Genomic DNA, 7897 nt, shown 5'->3' with positions numbered 1-7897 from the left:
TTTCCCTCATCATATAGGGTACAGCTCTGGCCTTGTGATGGACCGGTCTAGCATCCTGTGTGATGTAGATTTTGACTTTGGCCCCTTTGAAAGTGCCCACACCTGGCTGAAAGAGATGTTCAAATCGCTTTATAACTGTTGAGCAGGAGGTCCGTTCCTCTAATGACATGGCATGGACATCATCCCATTTCCAGTTTAGTTTTGCCAGCCAGCTTCTCCCCAGCAGTGCTGGGGGGTCTCCGGGGACAATCCACAGGGGAAGTCGGTTCACTGTCCCTTTGTGTGTGACAGAGAGCATGGCGCTGCCGAGGATTGGTACGATTTCTTTGGTATAGGTCCTTAGTTTGGTGTCAACCCTTGTGAGTTTTGATCTGTCTCTTTTATGCGGCCACAGTTGTTCAAATTGTTGAGCGCCCATGAGAGATTGACTCGCTCCCGTATCCAGCTCCATGTTGACAGATATCCCGTTGAGTAGGACCCTCATCATTATAGGAGGCGTCCTGTTGTAGGGGCAGCGGCCATTGATAGTGTTGACCCGCTGTACATCAGTGTCCCGGGTACTGTCCCCACCATCTTCTGGTCCACTTTCCGACCCATCCGATTCGTATACCAGCTGAGCTGCCGTTTTTTTGCACATGCGGGCCAAATGCCCTGTATATTCACAATTTCTGCAAACAGCCTGCTGAAATCGACATCCCCTTGACGAGTGCCCATCCCCACACCTCCAGCACAGACCTGTTCCATTGTTCAAAGTGTTCCCAAAGAATGAGCTGCGTCTGGCTGATCTCTCTTGAGCTTCTCTCAGTTTGTAGTTGATTGCTCGCATTGTGGGTTGATGAAGTGTGAACGGCCGTTCCTGTGGCCCTTGATGGCTTCTGCCTGCTGTCGAGAACCTGTTCTCCCGGGTATGTCTGTGTGTGGGGGTAGCAGCTTGTTTAGTGCTGTGAACTTCTTGTTCCGATATTTCGTTCGTTGTCGTACCTGCATTGTAAATCAACCTCGTTTCTTCTTCCCCTACCAAGAATGTCTGTGCAACCAGTGCTGCTGCCTCTAAGGTCAGGTTCTTGGTCTCTATGAGCTTTCGGAATATGCCTGCGTGGCCTATTCCTTCAATGAAAAAGTCTCTCAGCATTTCTCTCCTCAGTTCATCGAAGAACTCACATAAACTAGCCAGCTTCCGAAGTTCTACTACGAAGTCGGGTATGCTCTGGCCCACACAGCATCTGTAGTTGTAGAATCTGTGTCTGGCCATGTGTAGGCTGCTCGCTGGCTTCAGGTGGTCTCTTACCAGTGTGCTCAATTCTTCAAACGACTTGCTTGCTGGTTTCTCGGGTGCCAACAGATCCTTCATTAAAGCGTATGTTTTCGAGCCACAGCTGGTCAAGAGATGGGCCCTTCTCTTGTCTGCCTTATCATCGCCTAACCAGTCTTTGGTTACAAAGCTTTGCTGGAGCCTTTCTATAAAGTCCTCCCAATTATCTCCTGCATTGTACTTTTCATCTGATCCATTGTTCGCCATTCTGTGGATTCTGTAATCCCGTAATTTGTCACCACTGTAAAGTCCTGTCCCCTCAGTACAGATTCACACGAGGCATGTAGTGAAGTCAAGGTCACTCTGGACCTGCACCTTTATTTCACAGCTCTGGAATGCTGCACTTGCCTGAGACCTGTCCTTATATACCTGTCTTTGCAAGTGCACCCCTGATGGTAAAGTATGCTGGTGGTTACAGGTCATATCTTATAACAGTCATGTATAGCATGTTAGGATACAGTTATATATAATAATGTAAGATACATGACAGTAATAATCTCTGGATTGCTACTTGAGCCATGTGCCAATTGGTATAGTGTTAACAGATTAGAAATTTAAATGTGTGGCTCAAAGAGTGGTGGAGGAGGCAGCTTCATGGGGTACTGGTACCAGTACTGGAGAAAGAGGGAGCTGTTCCATTTGGATGTACTCCACTTGTACCGGGCTGGAACTAGTGTCCTGGCAAATCGAATAACTAGGGCAGTAGACAGGGCTTTAAATTAATGAAAGGGGGGTAGGAGGATTCAGGAAAGAATAAAATTAAAAGCAGCAAGAGAACTGTCAAGGCTCTAGAGCAGAGCAGAGTTTTAGGCAAAAATAAGCAGAGTGGGTCAGGAAGGGACAGAGAGTAACCAAAGTAATAGGGCATTGCTGACTAAGATGACACCAGGGATAAATAGAAAAAAGTCAAAGCTAATGGTACGATACCTGAATGCGCGAAGCATTTGCAACAAAATAGATGAATTAATAGCGCAAATAGAAATTAATAGGTTTGATTTAACAGCAATTACGGAGACATGGTTGCAAAGTGACCAAGGTTGGGAACTAAATAAGTAAAGAGAATGGATTTTAGCTCGGAAAATCAAAAAGTAGGATCATTTTGGGTGGAGTTAAGGAACAGCAAGGGGCAGAAAACATTGGTGGGAGTTGTTTATAAGCCCCCAAACAGTAGTTGTAATGTAGAGCAGAATATAACTCAGGAAATTAGAGGTGTATGTAACAAGGGTAATACAGTAATCATGGGGGACTTTAATCTACACATAGACTGGGCAAACCAAATATGCAGTAATAGTGTGGAGGATGAATTCATGGAATGCACACAAGATGGTTTTCCAGATTAGTATGTTGAGGAACCAACTAGGGAACAGGCTATTTTAGATCTAGTATTGTGCAATGAGAAAGGATTAATTAATAATCTTTAGTAAAGGGGCCTTTAGGAAAGAATGACCATAATATGATAGAATTTTATGATGAGTTTGAAAGTGATTTAGTTAAATCCGAAACTAAGGTCTAATATCTAAACAAAGCAAACTACTTAGATGTGGGGCGAGTTGGCTAAGGTAGATTGGGAAACTACATTAAAGGGTATGATGGTAGACAAGCAATGGCAAACATTTAAAGAATGAATACATAATTTACAATAACATAAAAAAATATACATTCTTTTAAGGCACAAAAACCCCGCAGGAAAAGTTTTCCAACCGTGGCTAACGAGAGAACTTAAAGATAGTATTAGATCAAAGGTAGAGACTTATAATGTTGCCAAAAACAGCAGTAAGCCTGAAATTTGGGAGGATTTTAGAATTCAGCAAAGGAGGACCAAGAAATTATAAAGAAAGGGAAAATAGAATATGAGAGTAAACTATTGAGAGAATAAAAACAGATGGTAAAAGCTTTCATAGATATGTTAAAAAGAAATGATTAGCGAAAATAAATGTGGGTCCCTTACAGGCTGAGACAGTAGAAATTATAATGGAGAATAAGGAAATGGCAGAGAAATTAAACAAATACTTTGTGTCTGTCTTCATGGAAGAAGACACAAAAAACCTCCCGGAAATAGTGGAGAACCAAGGGTCTAGCTTGAACAAGGAACTGAAAGAAATTAGCATTGGTAAAAAATTAGCACTGAAGCAATTAATGGGACTGAAAGCCAATACATCCCTTGGACCTGATGGCATACATCGTAGGGTTTTGAAAGAGATGGCTATAGAGATAGTGGATGCATTGGTTGTCATCTTCCAAAATTCCATAGATTCTAGAATGATTCCCGCAGATTGGAAGGTAGCTAATGTAAGCCTGCTATTTAAGAAAGGCGGGAGAGGGAAAATGGGGAACTACAGACCAGTTAGCCTAACATCAGTAGTAGGGAAAATGCTCGAAGTTATTATTAAAGATGTGGTAACAAGGCACTTAGAAAGGAATAATAGGATTGGGCAGAGTAAACATGGATTTATGAAAGGGAAACCATGTTTGACAAGTCTATTAGAGTCTTTTGAGTTTGTAACTAGTACAATAGATAAGGGGGAACCAGTGGATGTAGTATATTTGGATTTTTAGTGCCACACAAGAGGCTATTAAACAAAATTAGGGCTCATGGGATTGGGGGTAATATACCAGCATGGATTGAAGATTGGTTAACGGACAGAAAACAAAGAGAAGGAATAAACGGGTCATTTTCGGGTTGGCAGGCTGTAACTAGTGAGGTGTCGTAAGGATCGTTGCTTGGGCCCCAGCTATTCACAATCTATATCAATGATTTGAATGAGAGGACCAAATGTAATATATCCAAGTTTGCTGATGATACAAAGCTAGGTGGGAATGTAAGTTGTGAGGAGGATGCAAAGAGGCTTCAAGCGGATATAGACAGGCTAAGTGAATGGGCAAGAACATGGCAAATGGAATATAATGCGGAGAAATGTGAAGTTATCCACTTTGATAGGAAAATTTGAAAAGCAGAGTATTATTTAAATGGTGAGAGATTGGGAAATGTTGGTGCTCAGAGGGACCTGGGTGTCCTTACACGAATCACTGAAAGTTAACATACAAGTACAGCAAACAATTAAGAAAGCAAATGGCCTTAATTACAAGTGGATTTGAGTATCAGAGTAAAGATATCTTACTGCAATTTTATAGGGCCTGGTGAGACCGCACCTGGAGGATTGTGTTCAGTTTTGGTCTTCTTACCTAAGGAACATAAGAACATAAGAAATAGGAGCAGGAGTAGGCCATTTGGCCCCTCGAGCCTGCTCTGCCATTCAATAAGATCATGGATTCAGGCCCACTTTCCTGCCCGCTCCCCATAACCCTTTACTCCCTTATCGCTCAAAAATCTGTCTATCTCCGCCTTAAATATATTCAATGATCCAGTCTCTACAGCTCTCTGGAGCAGAGAATTCCATAGATTTACAACCCTCTGAGAGAAGAAATTTCTCCTCATCTTAGTTTTAAATGGGCGGCCCCTTATTCTAAGACTATGTCCCCTAGTTTTAGTTTCCCCTATGAGTGGAAATATCCTCTCTGCATCCACCTTGTCGAGCCCCCTCATAAGTCACCAATAAGTTTCTTAAAGAGAAGTGGATGCATTGGTTGTAATCTACCAAAATTCCCTGGATTCTGGGGCGGTCTCAGTAGATTGGAAAACCGTAAATGTAACACCGCTATTTAAAAAAGGAGACAGACAAAAAGCAGGAAACTATAGACCAGTTAGTCTAACATCTGTCATTGGGAAAATGCTGGAGTCCATTATTAAGGAAGCAGTAGCGGGACATTTGGAAAAGCATGATTCAATCAAGCAGAGTCAGCATGGTTTTATGAAAGGGAAATCATGTTTGACAAATTTGCTGGAGTTCTTTGAGGATGTAACGAGCAGGGTGGATAAGGGGGAACCAGTGGATGTGGTGTATTTAGATTTCCAGAAGGCATTCAATAAGCTGCCACATAAGAGGTTACTGCACAAGATAAAAGCTCACATGGTTGGGGGTAATATATTAGCATGGATAGAGGATTGGCTAACTAACAGAAAACAGAGAGTCGGGATAAATGGGTCATTTTCCAGTTGGCAAACTGTGATTAGTGGGGTGCTGCAGGGATCGGTGCTGGATCCTCAACTATTGACAATCTATATTAATGACTTGGATGAAGGGACCGACTGTAATGCAGCCAAGTTTGCTGATGATACAAAGATGGGTGGGAAAGCAAATTGTGAGGAGGACACAAAAAATCTGCAAAGGGATATAGACTAAATGAGTGGGCAAAAATTTGGCAGATGCGGTATAATGTGGGAAAATGTAAGGTTACCCACTTTGGCAGAAATAATAGAAAAGCAAAATATAATTTAAATGGAGAAAAATTGCAAAGTGCTGCAGTACAGAGAGACCTGGAGGTCCTTGTGCATGAAACACAAAAAGTTAGAATGCAGGTACAGCAAGTAATCAGGAAGGCAAATTGAATATTGGCCTTTATTGCAAGGGGGATAGAGCATAAAAGCAGAGAAGTCCTTCTACAACTGTACAGGGTATTGGTGAGGCCACACCTAGAGTACTGCGTACAATTTTGGTCTCCGTATTTAAGGAGGGATATACTTGTATTGGAGGCAGTTCAAGGAAGGTTCACTAGGTTGATTCTAGAGATGAGGAGGTTGATTTATGAGGATAGGTTGAGTAGGTTGGGCCTATATACATTGGAGTTAAGAAGAATGAGAGGTGATCTTATTGAAACTTATTGGTGACTTATGAAGGGGCTCGACAAGCCACTTCTCTTTAAGACCCTAGGATGTAAGGCACCAGGTCCAGGGAACTTGTCTGTCTTTAGTCCCATTATTTTACCTAGTACTACTTCATTAGTGATAGTGATTGTATTAAGTTCCTCCTTACCTATAGCCCCTTGATTATCCACTATTGGGACGTTTTCAGCGTCTACTACCGTGAAGACCGATACAAAATATTTGTTCAACGTCTCTGCCATTTCCCTATTCTCCATTATTAATTCCCCAGTCTCATCCGCCAGGGGACCAGCATTTACTTTAGCCACTCTTTTCCTTTTTATGTACCTGTAGAAACTCTTACTATGTGTTTTTATATTTTGTGCCAGTTTACTTTCATAATCTATCTTCCCTCTCAATCATTTTTTTAGTTGTTCTCTGCTGGCTTTTAAAAATGTCCCAATCCTCTGGCCTCCTACATTGTATGCCTTTGTTTTCAATTTGATACTATCCCTTATTTCCTTAGTTGGCCACGGATGGCTATCCCTTCTCTTACAGTCTTCCCTTCTCATTGGGATATATTTTTGTTGCGAGTTATGAAATATATCCTTAAATGTCTGCCACTGCTCATTAACCGTCCCATTCTTTAGTCTATTTACCCAGTCCACTTTAGCCAACCCTGCCTTCATACCTTTGTAGTCTCCTTTATTTAAGCTTAGTACCCTGGTTTGAGAACCAACTTTCTCACCCTCCAACTGAATTTGAAATTCAACCATATTATGGTCACTCATTCCTCGAGGATCTTTTACTATGAGAACATTTATTAATCCTGCCTCATTACCCAGTACTAGATCTAAGATAGCCTGCTCCCTGGTTGGTTCCGCAATGTACTGTTCAAGGAAACTATCCCCGATACACTCTATGAACTCTCCCTCAAGGCTACCCTGGCCAATGTGATTTGTCCAATCAATATGAAGGTTGAAATCACCCATGATTATTGCTGTTCCTTTATTACAAGCCTCCATTATTTCTTGATTTATACTACGTCCAACAGTGTAGCAACTGTTAGGGGGCCTGTGGACTATGGCCACCAGCGACCTTTTCCCTTTATTATTCCTTATCTTCACCCAAACTGATTTAACATCTTGATCCTCTGAGCCAATATCATTTCTCACTACTGCACTGATCCCATCCTTTATTAACAGTGCTATCCGACCTCCTTTTCCTTTCTGTCTGTCCTTCCGAATTGTCTCATACCCCTGAATATTTAGTTCCCAGTCCTGGTCATCTTGCAACCACGTCTCTGTAATGGCTATCAGATCATACCCATTTGTATCTACTTGTGCTGTCAACTCATCTATTTTGTTACGACTGCTACGTGCATTTAGACAAAGAGCTTTTAAATTTATTTGTTTACCTTTTACCCTGCTTGTTTCCTCTGTCCTTCAAACTCACTTTCTACAGTTTTGCTTTCTAATTCCAACTTTACTCCCCTTCCTACTGAATCTATTCTCAGGTTCCCATCCTCCTGCAAAGCTAGTTTAAACCCTCCCCAACAGCACTAGCAACCCCCGCCCCCCCCCACGAGGATATTGGTCCCAGCTCTGTTGAGGTGCAACCCATCCGGCTTGTACAGGTCCCACCTCCCCCAGAAGCGGTCCCAATGCCTCAGGAATCTAAAGCCCTCCCTCCTGCACCATCTCTCCAGCCACGCATTCATCTGCTCTATCCTCATATTACTGTGCTCACTAACTCGTGGCACCAGGAGTAATCCAGAGATTAATACCTTTGAGGTCCTGCTTTTTAATCTCTCTCCTAGCTCCCTAATCTCTGGCTCATCCCTCTTTCTACCTATGTCATTGGTCCCAATATGGACCACGATCTCT

Source organism: Pristiophorus japonicus, chromosome 4 (assembly GCF_044704955.1).
Source record: "Pristiophorus japonicus isolate sPriJap1 chromosome 4, sPriJap1.hap1, whole genome shotgun sequence".
Lineage (NCBI taxonomy): Eukaryota > Metazoa > Chordata > Chondrichthyes > Pristiophoridae > Pristiophorus > Pristiophorus japonicus.
Note: the sequence above shows the minus strand (reverse complement) of the source record.